The sequence below is a fragment of the Esox lucius genome, chromosome 2 (genome assembly GCF_011004845.1).
Source record: "Esox lucius isolate fEsoLuc1 chromosome 2, fEsoLuc1.pri, whole genome shotgun sequence".
Classification (NCBI taxonomy): Eukaryota; Metazoa; Chordata; class Actinopteri; order Esociformes; family Esocidae; genus Esox; species Esox lucius.
In genome coordinates this window covers 16,544,227-16,562,347 of record NC_047570.1, presented here as the reverse complement: position 1 = coordinate 16,562,347, position 18,121 = coordinate 16,544,227, and the positions used below count along the sequence as shown (strand labels likewise).

The window sequence follows — 18,121 nt, the reverse complement described above, 5'->3', positions numbered from 1 at the left end:
CAGAATGCTGATGATTCAAAATGGTTTGTTGTTTTCTTTGAGTGTTTTCTTTGAAGAAAGCCATTGAAATGATTAAAATCGAATTGGATTTCATATTCGATTGAAGGTTGTGGATAATGATGATCTCCTCTTGTGCCTTTCAGGTCTGTGAAGAAGGTACCTGGTAATACCGCGACAACTATCGGTAAGTGTGTATTCACAAATTGTGTCTTCACAAAAAAAAAAATATCTTCAGAGAGCGAATTTCCTCTTCAAAAACCTGCATCTCTGTCTGATGATTTAATTTTTTTCTTAACCTTGCTCAATGCATTTGGTTAGAGAACTCCGCTACAAGATGGTTTGCACGGAGTGTTCTGTCATGACAGTAGATGTGCAGACGCTCATTACAGTATTGATCAGGACACTGTGTCCATCTGCCGAATGCCATTCCAGCACTCTGTCACCCACAATCCACCAAGCTAAAAAATGAACAGCCACCACACTCAAAATTAGACTTAGCAAGGACAACATACAGGTGAAAAAAAATCACAGGCACTGAATATAAAGTATTTTTCCCTCCTTTCTGTAGTATGGAATTATTGCAGAGTTATCTTAGTTTTTATATGATGGATTCAGTGAGGTTTTGCCTTTCATACATTGTAACTTGTTCCTTTAAACTTTACTGTTGCACACTGTATGAATTAATTATTTTGTTAATATAAAATGTTTCTAATACATTAAATAACTCGCAGTATTTAATCAGCCCCTAGAAAAAGAAATGCAAAGGCAGTAATTATCATGTGGCCGGGAATTACTGAAAGAATTACTGTTAATTATGATTTAACATATTAATACTATTGATGAAATATTCACTTCCTAATATGTTATTGATGAACTGAATATTTATTTCACTGATGAGTTTCTATTCATATATAGTTTGTTGAAGGTTACACTAAATTATCTACGAATGTGTCTATTGAATACAGTCTTGAAAAAGGTGAGTTGCATTTGTCACCATTATGGGTCTGGCTGATAATGAGGGTTGATTACATTTCAGTGCATTCAGCCGTGCCCTATTTTCACTAAGGTCTCTTCTAAGGCCCTCTGAGGCACAGATTCATTAGAATCAACAATAGCTTTTTTATTAGTTCATGTCGAAACCCTGCTGCTTTTAATGCTAGAAGTAATGATCACATAAATACAAGACTCTTTTTATGCAAAATGTTCAAGATTCTTTAATGTTTAATGTAACAGACAGATGTTTAGGCAATTTCTCCTAATTAGTTATCGGCGTTATGTGGTTTTACTCATCAACACCAATGAGGTTGGGTTTCTTTATTTTTATTCATGAAATCTACTGAAGTGTAGTTTTATGGCTCTGAAGTGGTAGACTTGTAAATAAATGGGCAAGCATGCACCCTCAAAGAGCACACAGATGGACACTAGAGGGGTTTTGTCAAGAAGTAGTTGTAGGAAGGACGCGCATACCAACACACACACACACACACGTATACTCAAGCAGACCACGCATCTGGTCTTTGTGGGATCTGTGGGGGGATAGAGACATCCTTTCCAGAGCCTTTTCATTTCCACCCTGTTCAGAAGTTGGTTTCAGCGCTTTAGAGTTGGGGACCATGCAGATCCTGTTATGTCCATGCTGCTTAGCCCTAACATATGGCCCTCTAGTGTCCTCTGTTTCTGACAGACTCTCCCTATCTCTCCCTGGCCTCGCTGGCCTGGCCTTGAACTTGGAAAGATCAGCAGGGTCGTAGGTCAGGAGTCAGACTGGCAGAGGTCAATTACACTTGCGTGTAGGAGGTGTTGGGGGCGATGCCTCAGGTGACACTATTAACAAGGCAGAGAGGGTGACGGGAATAAGCCACATGTAAACTGGTCCATCAGGCTGACCTCCGACCTCTCTATCCAGACCATAATCCACGTCAATGAGTTGACAGTGGAGAGGAGCACTGATTAGAGGTCAGCTGTCTGAGGCTGGGGGTGAAGAGCTGGTCAGATCTGATCTGCTCTGGTTGTCTCTCTGTATAGGTAGAGGCCATGATCCAGGACAGGGTTGTGTCTTCTCCCGGACCACCTGTGGTCGAGTCCAGAGCGACATCATAGCACTGGCTTCTGTGTTTGATCATGGATGAAAGATCCCATACATCTGTCTTAGTGTCACTTTTTCAATTCTTCAAGTACAATTACAATAAGGCTGTGTGTAAAACACAGCAGAAATAACACATTAAAGCTTGTGTTACTGGCTCAGGAAATAGCTGCGTTTTCCCCCTAAGACAGCACAAATTGCTAAAAGCAAAGCTTACGCTGGAGAGCGGGGGTAACCTACACCCTCTCCCAAAAACCACATGCCTGTGGCTCACCTCAGCGCCAGGGCCCTCAGAACTCATGTCCCCCTCCAGAGCCTCCCTCCCCCGGCTCCTCCAGCCTCCCCCGCTGCTCTCCTCTGGGCTAACTCTTAGACGGCCAGACAGCCAGCTCACACATCTGGACTCCGCAAAGAAAAGAGAAAACACCAGGAAATATAGAAATAAAGGGGTTCCTCTCCCATTCCAGAAAGTCTCTCCCTTTCCATCTCTACTTCTCATCTCTCGCTTTTTCCTTTTTCTTTTTCTCTGTCTAACCTTACTATTTCTCCCTCCCTCTTTCTCTCGATCTCTCCCTCTCTCTCTTCCTTCCCCTCCCTCTCGCCCTTTCATTCTCTCCCTCTCCAGCTAGCTCCCTCATCTCCTCTCCCTTATCCCTCTGTCTGTCCCTCTGTCCCACCACCTCTCTCTCTGTCTCACTCTCTGTCTCACTCTCTGTCTCTCTCTCTCTGTCTGTCTCTCTCTCTCTCCCCTGTTAGAGTGGCCAGAGGTAAAACAACATCTGGAGCAGTAGTTTTCTTTCTCTCCTTATTTTCCGGGGGAGATCTAGGAACCCGATAATCCCTCTCCCTCCTCATTAAGGGGAGCTGAATAAACACATGCCTCTTTCAGTTGTTCCTGCGAATTTCCTCACTGGGCGTCAGGAGACCCGAGTGGGGGCTCCTGGATCAAAGCTGCTGGTGGCCCCAGGAGTGCGGAGCGTTGGCGGGGTCGGGCCCATTACCTCTCTCTCTGGGAGCCCCTGGGCCCCTGGGTCACTGCCTGTCAGCTCCATGGCCCTGGTTCAGGAAGGGAGAGAGGGAGAACAGGCCCAGACACACTGCCTCTGTAGTTGAGCAGAGATCTGTCCAGGCCTCAGAGAGAGAGAGAGAGAGAGAGAGAGAGAGAGAGAGCTGAGATGAGTGAGGCAGAGTGGAGCGGGATTGTTGTGAGAACCTCTGGCTTCTGGTGCTTGGCTATGGCAGTTAGTCGTCTTGAGTAGTTTGCTTTGGTTGTTTTCTGTGTTGGCTATGGTTTTGGTTTTTGACATCCATTCACAGGCATGGAGTAGTGCATTACAGAACTCATGCTGCATGCCTTAGAGCGGGAAACACCGTGCTAATGAAAGGAAATAGAAATCAACTAAATATTGCGTTTGAATTGTTCTTCCATAAAGTGAGACGTGGTGACAATCATTGTGATATTGTAGACAGAAAATGGGATTTTCCGACATTCTATGAGCCCTGCTCCAATGCACTGAACCTGGGGTGACTTTAATTTTCTAATCCTTGCACTTCCTGGCAATCAACTTAGAGGGGCAGTGGTTCGCTGGAAACTTTGTTGTGGAGGCAATTAAAGACAGAAAGTAAAGCAACAACAACAGCCTCAGCAGCATGAAGGCCACAGCAGAGGTCCAAGCCCTGAGGTATAATTGCTTACTCAATAACTCAGAGAGGTGACAAAATGGATCAAATTGTATCCCTGGTGTATTGAAGAAAAGAAAAACAACCTATGTTAAATGGCCGGTGTAATCTATTTACTCTGGTACTGGTTCAGCACAATGTGTCCAGAGCACATAGAAAGAGGACCCCAGAGTGTGTTTATGTGTGTGTGTGTATACTCCTTTCTATGTCCCCTACATGCTGTGCTGTAATGTGTGTGTGTGTGTGTGTGTGTGTGTGTGTGTGCGTGTATCGGTCTGTGTTGTCTGTGTGTGTGTGTCTGTCATGGCTGTCATCAGGCACCCATCAGCCCCTCCATTAGGTACTGAGCGCTGAGTCAGAGCGCCCTGAATGTTGATGAGGAGGAGAGGAGAGCTGTGGACAAAACTCACACTAAAACACATTGACTAACCCACACACACACACACACACACACACACACACACACACACACTGACACCCACGTAAACATACACCGTATTTACCTTTTAAAATAAAATAAATATTTTCCTTAATCTAACCCATAAACTAACCTTGGACTTAACTGTCATAACCTAACCGTCATAACCTATACGTCTACAACAGCATTTAGAAACGTTTCTTTTCAGTAGGTTTTATGTTTTCATGTACTATGACTTTTGGTTCTGAAAGGTTAGGTAATGTGTTCACACACTCAGGATCTGTTCCCACACCACAGACGTTTGGCTCGTAGACTCAAAATAAAGAGACTGACACGAATGTCATCTGAAATACCGTTTTGGCCACTTACACATGTGCATATTATTTGATATTTAACCACTAAACATGTGCAGAAAATGATGTTTGAACACATACGGACCAATACACTGTGTCCCTGTGCACTGGATCTGGTTACCATCTCCAGTGACTTCCCATGACAGCCCATGTCTGGATTCAGATGTACGGTACGAGCAGAGTTGGGGAGTAACTCATTACAAAAAAACAGTAACTGTAATCTGTTACATTAGCAACAAAATACTGTAATTGAAAAAATGTATGATTACTTTTGGATTATTTCTATGCGGGTGTTCACGATTGCAAACGCGCATTCGCGTGCCGGGGATTACTGCAACATTTTGACAATGTTGGTTGTGGAGCAACTCATCAGACTGCTGCAGATTTAGTTTATGTGTGAAAAGCTACAGATATCTTCATTTTTATATACAACAATGTCAATACCCTTTTCTAGTAATTGCCATTTATTTTTCAACAATGTTTTGAAACAATTAAAAACATGAATAAAACACAAATAACAGAACAGGCTTAGGCATCATTACATTTTGGGTTATGTTCAGATAAAAAGTCAGATTCTGGAAGATCTAGGTTTATTAGGTTAATTGGAATGACTGAATATCTGACAGACCTTTAGTGTGTAATGAAGAGATTTAGCCCAATCATATTGAAGTAAAAAGCAATGGTTTAGAAACTCATTTCCAAAAGCACTGTAGCCTACACAACCCATAAGATAAAATGCGAATTCCATTTTTGGCCAGCTATGTAAACTCTAACATCGATTGATCCCGCAGAAGGTGTTCAGTTGGTTATAGGCTATTCCTATTTGTTTTCCAATGCCCCTTAATATGAAAGTAATTTAAATGTAATTAAAAGTAATCAGATTATGTTACTGAGTTTAAGTAATCAAAAAGTTACGTTACTGATTACAAATGTGGACAGGTAACTTGTAACTGTACTGGATTACATTTAAAAAGTAACCTACCCAACCCTGGGTATGAGTTCTTCATCAGGACTTCCTATCACAGCCCATGTCTGGACTCAGATGTACTGTACTCTTCATCAGGACTTTCTATCCCAGTTCACGTCTGGACTCAGATGTACACTACTCTTCATCAGGACTTCCTATGACAGCCTATATCTGGACTCAGATGTACAGTACTCTTCATCAGGACCAGACACATCATAGCTTGCACATGCTGAACTAACGTCACACACAGCAAAGAACACACAGCGGCGGCGGCCCGGCACAAAGGCAAATATGGCCCCATAACTCTCCCTCTCCTCCCCTCTCTCCTCCCTGCCCTCACCCCCACCCCCTTCTGCGGTTCTGCAGAGCAGACGCGTGCTCGTGACGGGAAATATGTGGATGGTCATTACACAGAGCAGAGCAAACAGTCACCGCACTCGAGAAATGTTTTCACATTCAACTATGAACAGGCTGGTGAAGGAGAGAGAGAGAGAGAGACACACACACACACACTTTCTGGGAGGGGTGAGATTTCTGGGTCAGAATCCCAGGATGGGCAGGAACCAGAGAAAGAACAATGGTCTCTGACCGACCACTAGGCTCACATAACTCCTCACAGTCTATACCATGTCCCAAGGAAGCCGGCTCCAAACACTTCTGTTTTGTTCCAATACCTTGTCTAATACCCTGGTAAACACTAGTGTCTAGTGTCTGTCTATGAACTATATGTTGCCATTCCGTCGCGCTAGGCAGAGGAAGACGGTGAAGTATGCAGAAATCAGCCGGGGGGGGCAGGTTGAGTTCAAGGTCAGAGAGAGGTGCAGTGACCTGGGGGGGGGGGGGGGTGGTCAAGCATGAGCAGTAGGAGACAGGGCTGGGGGAGGGGGAGGTGATGGCCTGGCTGCCCAAAGTGCCCCTGGGGAGGACGAGGTCAGCAGGCCTCCCTCCAACCCCCGCATATTACTCACCATTTAAAGCCACCCAGCGTCTATTTCCTCCAATAAAAACTAATAACCTTCTCTGTGGTAAATCAGGGCAGCTCTGGAGTGCCGGATGAAGCAGGGGTTCGGCTGGATGGCCTGTAATTGCGGTGCAGGCGCCCCCCTTTATTTTTTGCGGTGTTTTGGATTGGTGTTTTTTCCCTGGCCCCTGTCGGTCCGCAGCGCTTTGCAGCTGATTGCCTGCGCCGCTCGGCCCACACTCAGCAATCACATGGCGATGGAGAGTGACTAGAAAGATGGGGAAACAGCAACTCAAGGACGTTTTATAATTGGGAGGGTTTTGGGGGGAGGGGGGGTTGGACTTTCCGTTGGGAGTCAGAGTGAGGTGTGTTTCGGGTGGCGGTGCGCTGCTGGAGGGAGGGGCAGGGTTGGTTAGGAGGTGGTAGGTCCTGGCATGCTGCACTGAAGGAGCTCATTGTGAAGGAAGGGAGGGAGGCAAGTGGAAAGCAGGAGAGAGGCAGGAGGTGTGTCTTTGGAAGTGAAATGGTTGTTCCGGGCCAGGCTTAGAGGAGGATCCAGAACACTTTGGTCATTTGACAGATGTGCAGCTCCTAGATCCAGGTCCAGGCCAGAATATAATCACACCGTATTACATGAACTACTCATCAGGCCCTGTCTTACCACAGCTATTAACTGATAACCGTGCTGGTTTTGATCATGATCTGTTAAAATGCACCTATTCAATATTTAATTAATTGCTGTCTAAGGATGTTTTTTTATAGTCCCAATGTGATGAACCAGAGTTGAAATGGTGTTTAGCATCTAGTGGTAACGTTCCTCACTTTACATCAAACAAAGGCTAGCTCAATTAGTTAGATTTCTCTTTCACAATCCGATTTGAAGCTGGTTTGATAAAGCTTTGTAATTATTCTGGCATAATGCACATTTCAATGGAGCATGTATGGACAGATTGACAATTAGATTATTTTCCCGAAGCTTTTAAACTGACAAAATAGCCATTGTTACATTGTTACAGTCACCAGTTGTATTGGATCTTTGCAAATTAGGCTTTAATTTCACTCACTTGTCTGTAGAAAATCTGAATGAGGATGATACCTGCAAAGAAAAACGAACTAATGAAGTAAATTATCAAGACTAATTATAGTGTTTCCTTGTTCCCCTCATGAACACTCAGTGACTTCTCTCTTCTTCTTGACATCTACCAACCACCTTCTCTCTCTCTCTCTGTTTATCTGTTCTTCCATACATTTCTTCTTTTTAATGGCAGATGAAGGATTGGCAATGATTTAAATGGATACTGAGATGCTAGGCTGGGGGGAGGAGGGGGGTTTAGAAAATAAAGGGCTTGGTAAATTGGCCACTTTTTATTTAGGATATGAGTCATTGGATGGGTCACTGGGTTTGGTTTTGGTTTCTTTCTCTCACTTTGAACAGATAACATGGAGGGAGGGAGACCCGGCACCTCCAGCCAAACCCTGCTCAGACCCTCTGGGGATCAACATACTGTAAAAAGTTTCTAACACGTGGCCCAAAACCCGTTTTCTCTTGGAACAGCCTCGTACCGGATGTTCTTGGTGTTTTGCCCAAAAGGCTCTATGCTCTTCAGTTGACGTCTGAGCAGGCCAGAGCCCATCTCTGACTGTACATAAACGCCTTTTCCATAGCAACTGTTTGGATTATGCCGTGGTTGTTGTTTCTGCTTATCCTCATTGCAGCCCTGCTTTGGAAACAGATATATGTAAATATCCATCTGTCTTTTGTCTCTGACTATCTGAGGCCCTAATCTTAAGGTTCTAGCGATGAGGGACTTATTAAATAGTTGAGAGCATTAATGAATAGGGTGCTGTCACAAGGCTTGCTGAGCTTTGTATTATGCTGGTCCATCAAGGGCCCGCTTTGTTTGCACTTTCTAATTGAATCTGTACAAACATGATCTCCCTCCCTCTTCCAAGTGACCCACGTACCACGCCTGTCCATGTAACTGTATCCCTCCTCACTGAGTTATAGTACCATACTGACCAGTCCTGTCCATGTTACTGTATCCCTCCTCACTGAGTTATAGTACCATACTGACCAGTCCTGTCCATGTTACTGTATCCCTCCTCACTGAGTTACAGTACCATACTGACCAGTCCTGTCCATGTAACTGTATCCCTCCTCACTGAGTTATAGTACCATACTGACCAGTCCTGTCCATGTTACTGTATCCCTCCTCACTGAGTTACAGTACCATACTGACCAGTCCTGTCCATGTAACTGTATCCCTCCTCCCTGAGTTATAGTACCATACTGACCAGTCCTGTCCATGTTACTGTATCCCTCCTCACTGAGTTATAGTACCATACTGACCAGTCCTGTCCATGTTACTGTATCCCTCCTCACTGAGTTATAGTACCATACTGACCAGTCCTGTCCATGTTACTGTATCCCTCCTCACTGAGTTACAGTACCATACTGACCAGTCCTGTCCATGTAACTGTATCCCTCCTCACTGAGTTACAGTACCATACTGACCAGTCCTGTCCATGTTACTGTATCCCTCCTCACTGAGTTATAGTACCATACTGACCAGTCCTGTCCATGTTACTGTATCCCTCCTCACTGAGTTATAGTACCATACTGACCAGTCCTGTCCATGTTACTGTATCCCTCCTCACTGAGTTATAGTACCATACTGACCAGTCCTGTCCATGTAACTGTATCCCTCCTCACTGAGTTATAGTACCATACTGACCAGTCCTGTCCATGTAACTGTATCCCTCCTCACTGAGTTACAGTACCATACTGACCAGTCCTGTCCATGTTACTGTATCCTTCCTCATTGAGTTATAGTACCATACTGACCAGTCCTGTCCATGTAACTGTATCCCTCCTCACTGAGTTATAGTACCATACTGACCAGTCCTGTCCATGTTACTGTATCCCTCCTCACTGAGTTATAGTACCATACTGACCAGTCCTGTCCATGTAACTGTATCCCTCCTCACTGAGTTATAGTACCATACTGACCAGTCCTGTCCATGTAACTGTATCCCTCCTCACTGAGTTACAGTACCATACTGACCAGTCCTGTCCATGTTACTGTATCCCTCCTCACTGAGTTATAGTACCATACTGACCAGTCCTGTCCATGTAACTGTATCCCTCCTCACTGAGTTATAGTACCATACTGACCAGTCCTGTCCATGTAACTGTATCCCTCCTCACTGAGTTACAGTACCATACTGACCAGTCCTGTCCATGTAACTGTATCCCTCCTCCCTGAGTTACAGTACCATACTGACCAGTCCTGTCCATGTAACTGTATCCCTCCTCACTGAGTTATAGTACCATACTGACCAGTCCTGTCCATGTTACTGTATCCCTCCTCACTGAGTTATAGTACCATACTGACCAGTCCTGTCCATGTAACTTTATCCCTCCTCCCTGAGTTACAGTACCATACTGACCAGTCCTGTCCATGTTACTGTATCCTTCCTCATTGAGTTATAGTACCATACTGACCAGTCCTGTCCATGTTACTTAGTGCACGTTGGTGAGACTGGTGTTTGTCTGTGTTAAATGCAGAAGTTGTATACTGTTTCCTGTTAAATTGTTCTAGAGGCTGACTTTATTCCTGTTTTTCCACTGTATTTAAAGTAACGGCCGGTTTCTGTTAGAAGCCAAGTGCTTCTAACCAGTCAAGCTACACATTACTGGGCTCCTCCTTTATTCGGAACACATTTTGGATTTTGCCTTAATCAATTTAATGTTCCACTCTCTATGTTATTTGTTCCTTTATTGATTTGATTGATTGGACACTTTAAGGAAAATCTATGTTAGTCTCAGTGACAAGCATCGTATTGCCATTCATTTTGTCTGTCTGTTTCCTTCTGTTGTGTGTCCATCTGTGTCCGTAGAGCCATGACTGTGTTTTATCTAGGTGTGGTGATAGATCTCTCAGTTTAGGTCCTGCCACTTCCCAGTCAATGAACTTCACTTGAAACTTAGAAAAATCCAATTGGTGAGTAATGTAGCATAATGGCCAGATCAATACTAATTACTTGGTCTCTGTGTCCAATAACACATACCACCACTCAAGGAACATGTGTTTGTATGTGCCATGGTATAAGCAGACCTACTGACACCTACCAATTCCCCTGACCTAGCCCTGGGAGTAAGAGGCAGAAAGACATAGATGGACGCAGCAATAAAAGGCAATAGAAGAAGTTGGTAGGAGACTCTAGGAGGCAGTAGTAGGAGGTAGAAGGAGGCGGTAGGAGACAGTATCTTGATAAAATGTAAAAGGTGGGGAAAATGAAAATGTTGAGGTTCTCTAAGCAGTTTCCCAGTTGTCTGGTGTGTGGGGATGTGGGACGCCTTTGCCGCAACACCCAAATAAACTTTCCCCCATCACCACCACAGGAGAGTGGGCGGAATGGAGCAAAGTCCTTCTAGCCATAAATAATAAGGCATCCATCTACAGAGGCAAAATGGCCCCTGAGCTAGCAGCCATTCACATCTTAAATTGGCCTAAGTGACGAGCAGCCGGCTGTTTTAATGAGGCATGTGTTGATTTTAATTGATCAGCCAGTGCTTGTGTTTGTGGATCTGTGAGACTTGGGCTGAAGAATTGGACTGCTTGTCTCACCGTCAAATAATCTGTCACATCATAGCCCTGTCGCTAGGGTTGCACGATATTGGAAATAATTGACATTGCGATGTTTTGTTTTTCTGCGATATATATTGCGATATGAAAAAACAGAGGATGTCTTCAGAAAGAGCTTTGGCTATCAGCCTGGCAGTCTGTATCCTTCATTCTTCCCCAGCCCCATCCTCTACAATAAGAATCTATGAAACTTATGAACATTTTTGTATTTCAGAACAGGTTGCTAGGTAATAATATGTAACAGTAATAGTATAGCAATAGCAACAGTAGTAAAATAGAATGTGCAATTGGGAATATCTTACCAAATGCAAGATGCAGTCTGTGACCAAAGCACTGCAATCTGGTCCACTTGTTCAGATGCAGCCTTCACCATGTTCGCGGCATTGTCTGTTGTTATACAGACTTGACGACTCTCATCTAGGCCCCAATCAGCTAAAGCTTCTCTCATCCCTGTTGCGATGTTCTCACTTGTATGATCCTCTGGGAATAATGCAGTTGGCAAACAGCGACTTTTCAGGTGGAAGTCCTCATTAATAAAGTGTACGGTCAGACTTATGTAGGACTCCGTTGTCCGGCTGGACCACAAGTCCGTTGTTGCTGTATAATATTCCACTTGTGACAGCTCTGTTTCAGCTTGTGTCTTGCATTTCTCGTACAACTCTGGGATGGCATCTTGAGAAAAATTGTTGTGTGATGGCCTTACATACCGCTTGTCGAGCAAACGGGTCGTGTTTTTAAAACCCTCTTTGGAAACCGTGTTAATTGGTACCATATCTTTGGTGACGTGAAATGTTATTGAATCTGTGATTTTTCTCTGCCGTTTGGAACCTTTCTTGTATGGTGTTTTTGCTTTGGACGGCATTGAGATGCTTTGTACCCTGATCAAAATGATCAAACAAATTGGTCGTGTTGCCTTGTGTTGTGGCAACAATTGCAAGGCACTCGCGACAAAGTACCTGTTTTTGGTCAACATCATCCTGTCTGTAGCCAAAATATTTCCAGATAATTGACCATGCATTTCTTTTTGCAAACAAATTCTCAATTTCAGCCTTTTTTGCCTGTTCCTCGCTCATCATTTCGTCACGCGCAAGCAGAGCCTGCATGTCAACCACGTGTTTAAAATAATAATTATTTTTATTATAATTAACTGTGTATCCAATAACCCATGAATCAGAATACATTATGTTATATGAGACAGATATAATGCTAGTTTTCCATTTGAAAAAAAGATATATTGTAGACTGATATATGTTTACCTTACTAAATCGCACGTTCTGCGATGTGAATATTGCAGATGCGTACATCGCAATTTCGATGCTGAAACGATATATTGTGCAGCCCTATCTGTCTCTGAGCCAGTGGTCAGCTGCTGTGAAAGGCGGCCAGGCCAGAGAAGGTGTTTTTTGAGCGGCACTAACCTCTGATGATGATGGTGAGTGTTTCTCACTGTGATGAATCCCTCTCTTGTTTTGGCCTGCTGATGTGATGAAGGGTGAGGCCAGGGACATGTGTTGCCTAACAAATTAACCTTTTCCGCTAGCCTTTCCTCAGTACACTCAGTGTGTGTTTGTGTGTGTGTGTGCACGTGTGTATGTGTGTGTTCTCCTGCGTCTGTGTGCACACTTCCTTAATTGCATTAAGAGGATGACGCACTTTCTTACTCTGTTTAAGCTCACTTTAATTGCCTGTGAATGGTGTGCTAGTGAAGCCTGGACTCATGGCACAATATGGACATCAATGAGCTATCTTTCATAAGGAGCTCCAGGGGGAGAGAGAGGGCTCCAATTCATAAAGGAATTTCATGCACAAAAGAAAGAGGAAAAAAAAAACTAGAAAAAATGTCATTGGGTTTGGCTACGGCGGTGGCAGCCTCTTGGAATGACATTTCCTTCGTTAGCGACTCAGACACACAGAGAAAGACAGACAGATAGATTTCATCAAAGAGAAGAGAGATTGTATGAGAGAGAGGAAGTATGAGACCACAGGATAGAGGTGAGGAGAGTGAAAGTAGCCAGAAAGACAGTGTAAGGAGGGAAAGAGAGAGAAACAGAGGGGGAGACAGGGAGACAGGGAGACAGAGAGCGAGACGGGGACAGAGAGACAGACAGAGGGAGAGAGACTGATAGCAGTCTAGATGTGTGCCCGGGTGTATCCCCCCCAGTTCAGACAAAGTGCAGTATGTCTCAGACATTGACAGAGCTGGGTTTGGGGCCGTGAACCAGCCTGCAGGGCGTATCCACTAGCAGTGTGACATGACAGCAGCGTTTTCCACACGGCACCTTAGTCTGATAACTCCAGAAGAAGAAACAGTTAGTGTGTAATACATATGCATACAGGTACGAAGAGGGTTTAGCGTGTTAGAAACCAGGAAGCTACTGAAAGGCTAGTTATTTTATTGTTGTCAGACTGGGCTGTTGTAAAGCACTGAGACTGCTCCTTGCCTTTGTCCCTTAGGAGAGTTAACATGACTACAAATGACAACCCCTTTGTCCTTCTTTACAAAACATTTTCAAGTGCCACTGCTGATAATCATAATGACCCTGCAGTACATAAAACGCCCTCCACTTTATAAATATTAATTTCTTCATACACTTTCCTATTTCAGGTACGTCTGAAATATATTGGCAATAATAATCTAAGTAGCTCTTAAAACGCAATATTAGTTTACAATCCTTTTTTCTGGATTAGGAGGAGCTGCACATGCATTTTTCATGCGTATAAATGTACGCGTGTAAGCCATAAAGTAAATGACGTCATACATTAGGTTAATGACATTGTTGCGACACATTATGTCAAGAGCCCTGGATTCAATGCCGTAGGTAGCATACAGATCCAGAGATGGTTTCTCTCCTTCCTCTTTCCCCTGTCTGCCCCCCCTCCTCTCTCCTCATATTCATTTCTCTCTGCTGTTTCTCCTTTCTTGCTCTGACATATTTCTTCCCCCCACCCCGCCATCTTGGACAGTCTCCTTCCCTCCCTTTCTCTCTCTCATCATTTTAATAGTGGACCTCAGAGCGGTTGCCATGTCGACCAGCCCGCATATTACTATGGCAACCAGTCTGTGCGAGGCAAGGCTGCTGATTAGGGAGAGATGTCTAGTGTAGCCTGGCCAGTGGAGAGAGGGAATGGGGGTGGGGAGGGGGTGGGGGGATTGGGGGACAGGAGGGGAGGCTGTGTGCGTCTGGACATAATATGTGTGTCTGTTTAAACAGACTGTGTAAAACCTGCTCTGCTGTGTGTAATTAGAACGGGAATGACCAGCTCAGATCACTGACACATATCTCAGTCAGCCTCTTTAGCAGATTGATCTCTCCAGCTGGGTTTTAGATACCAGTACTCACTTTACCGGATCACGGTGCTACCCGTTACCTCAGAGTAAGAATAGCATGCAGTCAACTTCAAACACCACACTTCAGTTTATCTTCACATCTGTCAGTCCGGCAGTCTCATTTAGCTTTCTCCTCCATGTTCTTGTTTAGCTAGCTGCCGTTTAGTCACTGACAAAAATATATAACAGCAGGAAGTTGAAACATTATAGGCAGGAAGTGAGCATGCGGTCTTCTCTCTCCGTCCGTCGGCGTGTTAGGACACAGTGTGTTGGTCTGTGGAATGCCCAGGGCAGGGCTGAGGAGACAGAAACAGCTTTTGAAGAGACGCCCCCTTCCTCCATGGACACTAATGAACGCTGCAGAGGACGCCTCCGACCTCCCAGATCCATCAGAGAAACTAATTACAAGATCCAATTAAAGAGAGAGAGAGAAGGAAGGAGAGAAAGGGGTAGAAAGAAAGGGTTCCTCTCTCCCCCGTTGAAACATCCAGCTCGCCATCTAACTGAGGACAGTAATTACAGCATATTTATTATTCATCCCATAGCTAAATAAGAGCCTGACATTTCAATAACAATAATACGGACAGAAAAAAAAAAAATCTACAGTCTTACTAATTGCCCTGTTCAGAGATTAAACGACTGGGGAAATGTTGTTATTTACTTATTCACATAATCCAGAGGATGACTGTCTGCACAGCCGTACACCAGTGGAGATGGAATGGCAGTCAGGGGACCTGTGTACTGAACATACTCAGAACCGTTGGGTTATAGTCCTGGTCCCTGATTATGCTTTTATGGAGGACTGGTGGGGCTCTGTCTCTGGGCGTCGCTAGAATGGCTGGTCGGCCTTCGTTACTGGGGCCTGGCTCTGTGGTTGGAGTGTTCATCATGGCCTGTGGCTTGTTCATCATGGCCTGTGGTCTCTTCCTCACCCAAAGCCTTTAAGATACATGATGTTTGCACATTTCGCAGCCGCAGTGTCGCCGCGAACACACCATTAGCAGCTTAACAACGCAACCCGCTTTTCACTCTTCTCCTGATTTGGTGTTTTGTAATTTGCCTCCACCAGCCCAACCTCTCACCCTCTCTCTCTCGCTCCCTCCCTCTGTCCCGTCCCTCCCCCCTTGTCCTCCTCCCCATCCTGAACTCGGAGGCACCTCATTAAGACAGCGGCTCCCGTGGCCTCATCAGCTGGGCCGAGGTGAGGAATATCACATAATCATGAAGTGGAGGGAGCATTACGCTCATCAGGAATTATAGATGACATTCATGGCACCCAGGCAGGCCCGGCAGACACACACCCTGGGAGACGGGGGACCGTGGCAGGGGTCGGGTTACCGGCGGAGGGGTCACAGCGAGGGCTTCCACTTCCTCATCACTCAGTCCCCTGCTCCTTCCAACAGGGACAAGCCTCTGCTCCCCTTTCAAGAACACGGGGGTCGGCTTCGGTCAGAAGCAACAAGCATTCGTCAAACGTCACAAACCAAACCATGGATATCGCGTACTGAGTATCCCACTAGCTATTTCCTTGTAAGGCACAAGCTGTTGCTTAGGCAACCCCCGCCATCTTACCTCGGCTTCTCTGAGCTCTGTCAAACGCACAGTTCTTCGGTATGACTAAGGTTATTGAGATTTGAAGTTAACGTTTAAGGAGTTGTTGAGACTGACCTGAACACACGGGTACATATTCTCCATTCAGGACAATAGGACGCTATTGTTTTTGTTGTATTGGTGACCAAAGACATTCATGACTAATCAGTGTTTCTGTAAGAGCACTGTAGAAGTGGTTGCCATTGAGGTTTAGAAACCAGTGATGGGAAGCACTCAGTTAATGTTCCCTCAACTTTCATCTGGGTCAGTAACAACAAATATAAGTAGCACATAAGGGTACTTGTGGATCTTGCGTCACAACCACCAATGTCTGTCAATGCAATAGAATTGTCCTTCAATGTGAACAGCCTAAGACATAAACACAGACTCTGTTAGTCTTGCTTATGCATGGGTAGATAATTTTAGCTACGTTGCAATAAAAGGATTTTTGTTGTTAGTCACAATTGAAGAAAACATTATTTGTTTAAACTAACAGGCCAAACTGTAAGGATGTTCAGTATTGGATGCTTGTATTTATTAAGATTTTTTAGATAATGTATTGTACTATTTGCTGTGACCTGGGCTGCCAAGCTTATTCTAATTGAGGGATCATTCCAGACCCTCCAAAGTAGCCTGGTCCCTCATCTGCACAGGGATAAAAGACAATTCAGATGACGTCTGTTCCACTGGACACACTGTGTTTACATGAGCGAGCGCTTCACCCAAGCTCATCACAAAGACAAATAAAATGACAAATTGTAATCAGTGACCTGAATTTGATTCTGTCCATTTACAACCCGGCTGCTCTTCCAATCCACTCAAGACTCCAAAAGACTCTCAATCCGCTTGAGAAAGTAAACAGCTACAATTAGCATGGCACTGTTAGACCCTATGTCCTCCTCTATTCTAAGCTACCCCTCCCCCCCACCCCCTCCTCCCTGGCCTGTCTACACTGAACTACCCCTCCCCTCTCCTCCTTACCCCTCCTCCCGGGCCTGTCTACACTGAGCTACCCCTCCTATCCTCCTCTCGTCCCTATTCCCTTGTCCTTGGAACTCGGAGGAGCCTTGCTAATGTGCCTTGATAAGATGAGTCAAGCCGCGACAGACAGCTAAAGCAGACACCGCAAATGAATAGTCAATATTTGGGGTTTTGGCAAGCTGAGTTAGCTAGCCAAGGGGGTGAATGTGTCTATAGGTGATTTCTCCTCAGGAGGTGTGGCAAGCAAAATGTGTGACTGAGTTGTGTGTATGTGTGTGTTTTTGTTTGTGCTGTCCTCTAAATAAAACACACACACACATACACACTCATCTACACTCCCCTTCAAAGACAGAGAGACATGGTTCTTGACCTTGCAGATCTGAAAGGAGGGATAGTGGCCCAGTCACCCATACAGACTGGGGATTTAAAGTTACTCCTATCTCACCCCCAACCACTCCCATCCTCCCACCAGCCTCCTCTGTGTCCCCTCACCCACAACCACTCCCATCCTCCCAGCAGCATCCTCAGTGTCCCCTCACCCCCAACTACTCCCATCCTCCCAGCAGCATCCTCAGTGTCCCCTCACCCCAACCTCTCCCATCCTCGCAGCAGCCTCCTCTGTGTTCCCTCACCCCCAACCTCTCCCATCCTCCCAGCAGCCTCCTCAGTGCCCCCTCACCCCCAACCTCTCTCATCCTCCCAGCAGCCTCCTCTGTGTCCCCTCACCCCCAACCACTCCCATCCTCCCAGCAGCCTCCTCAGTGCCCCCTCACCCCCAACCTCTCTCATCCTCCCAGCAGCCTCCTCTGTGTCCCCTCACCCCCAACCACTCCCATCCTCCCAGCAGCCTCCTCTGTGTCCCCTCACCCCCAACCACTCCCATCCTCGCAGCAGCCTCCTCTGTGTCCCCTCACCCCCAACCACTCCCATCCTCCCAGCAGCCTCCTCTGTGTCCCTTCAGCCCCAACCACTCCCATCCTCCCAGCAGCCTCCTCTGTGCCCCCTCGCCAGCAAGCAGGCCAGCATCCAGGGTTGTTTCCACACCTGTTATCACCAGAAATGACACGCATTCTCAGACGCTGTGATTGACATCCACAGCACAGCCATCCGG

General features: G+C 45.4%; 1 protein-coding gene across 2 annotated transcripts in view; it reads left to right on the top strand.

Moving 5' to 3' along the window:
- The window catches only part of zfhx3 (zinc finger homeobox 3), a 351,767-nt gene that overhangs the window by 133,692 nt on the left and 199,954 nt on the right, over positions 1-18,121 (top strand). For both annotated transcript variants that reach the window (XM_034287022.1, XM_020053680.3), the window contains one exon: positions 144-184. The gene's annotated coding sequence lies outside the window, so the exon portion shown is untranslated. The remainder of the gene's footprint in view (positions 1-143; positions 185-18,121) is intronic.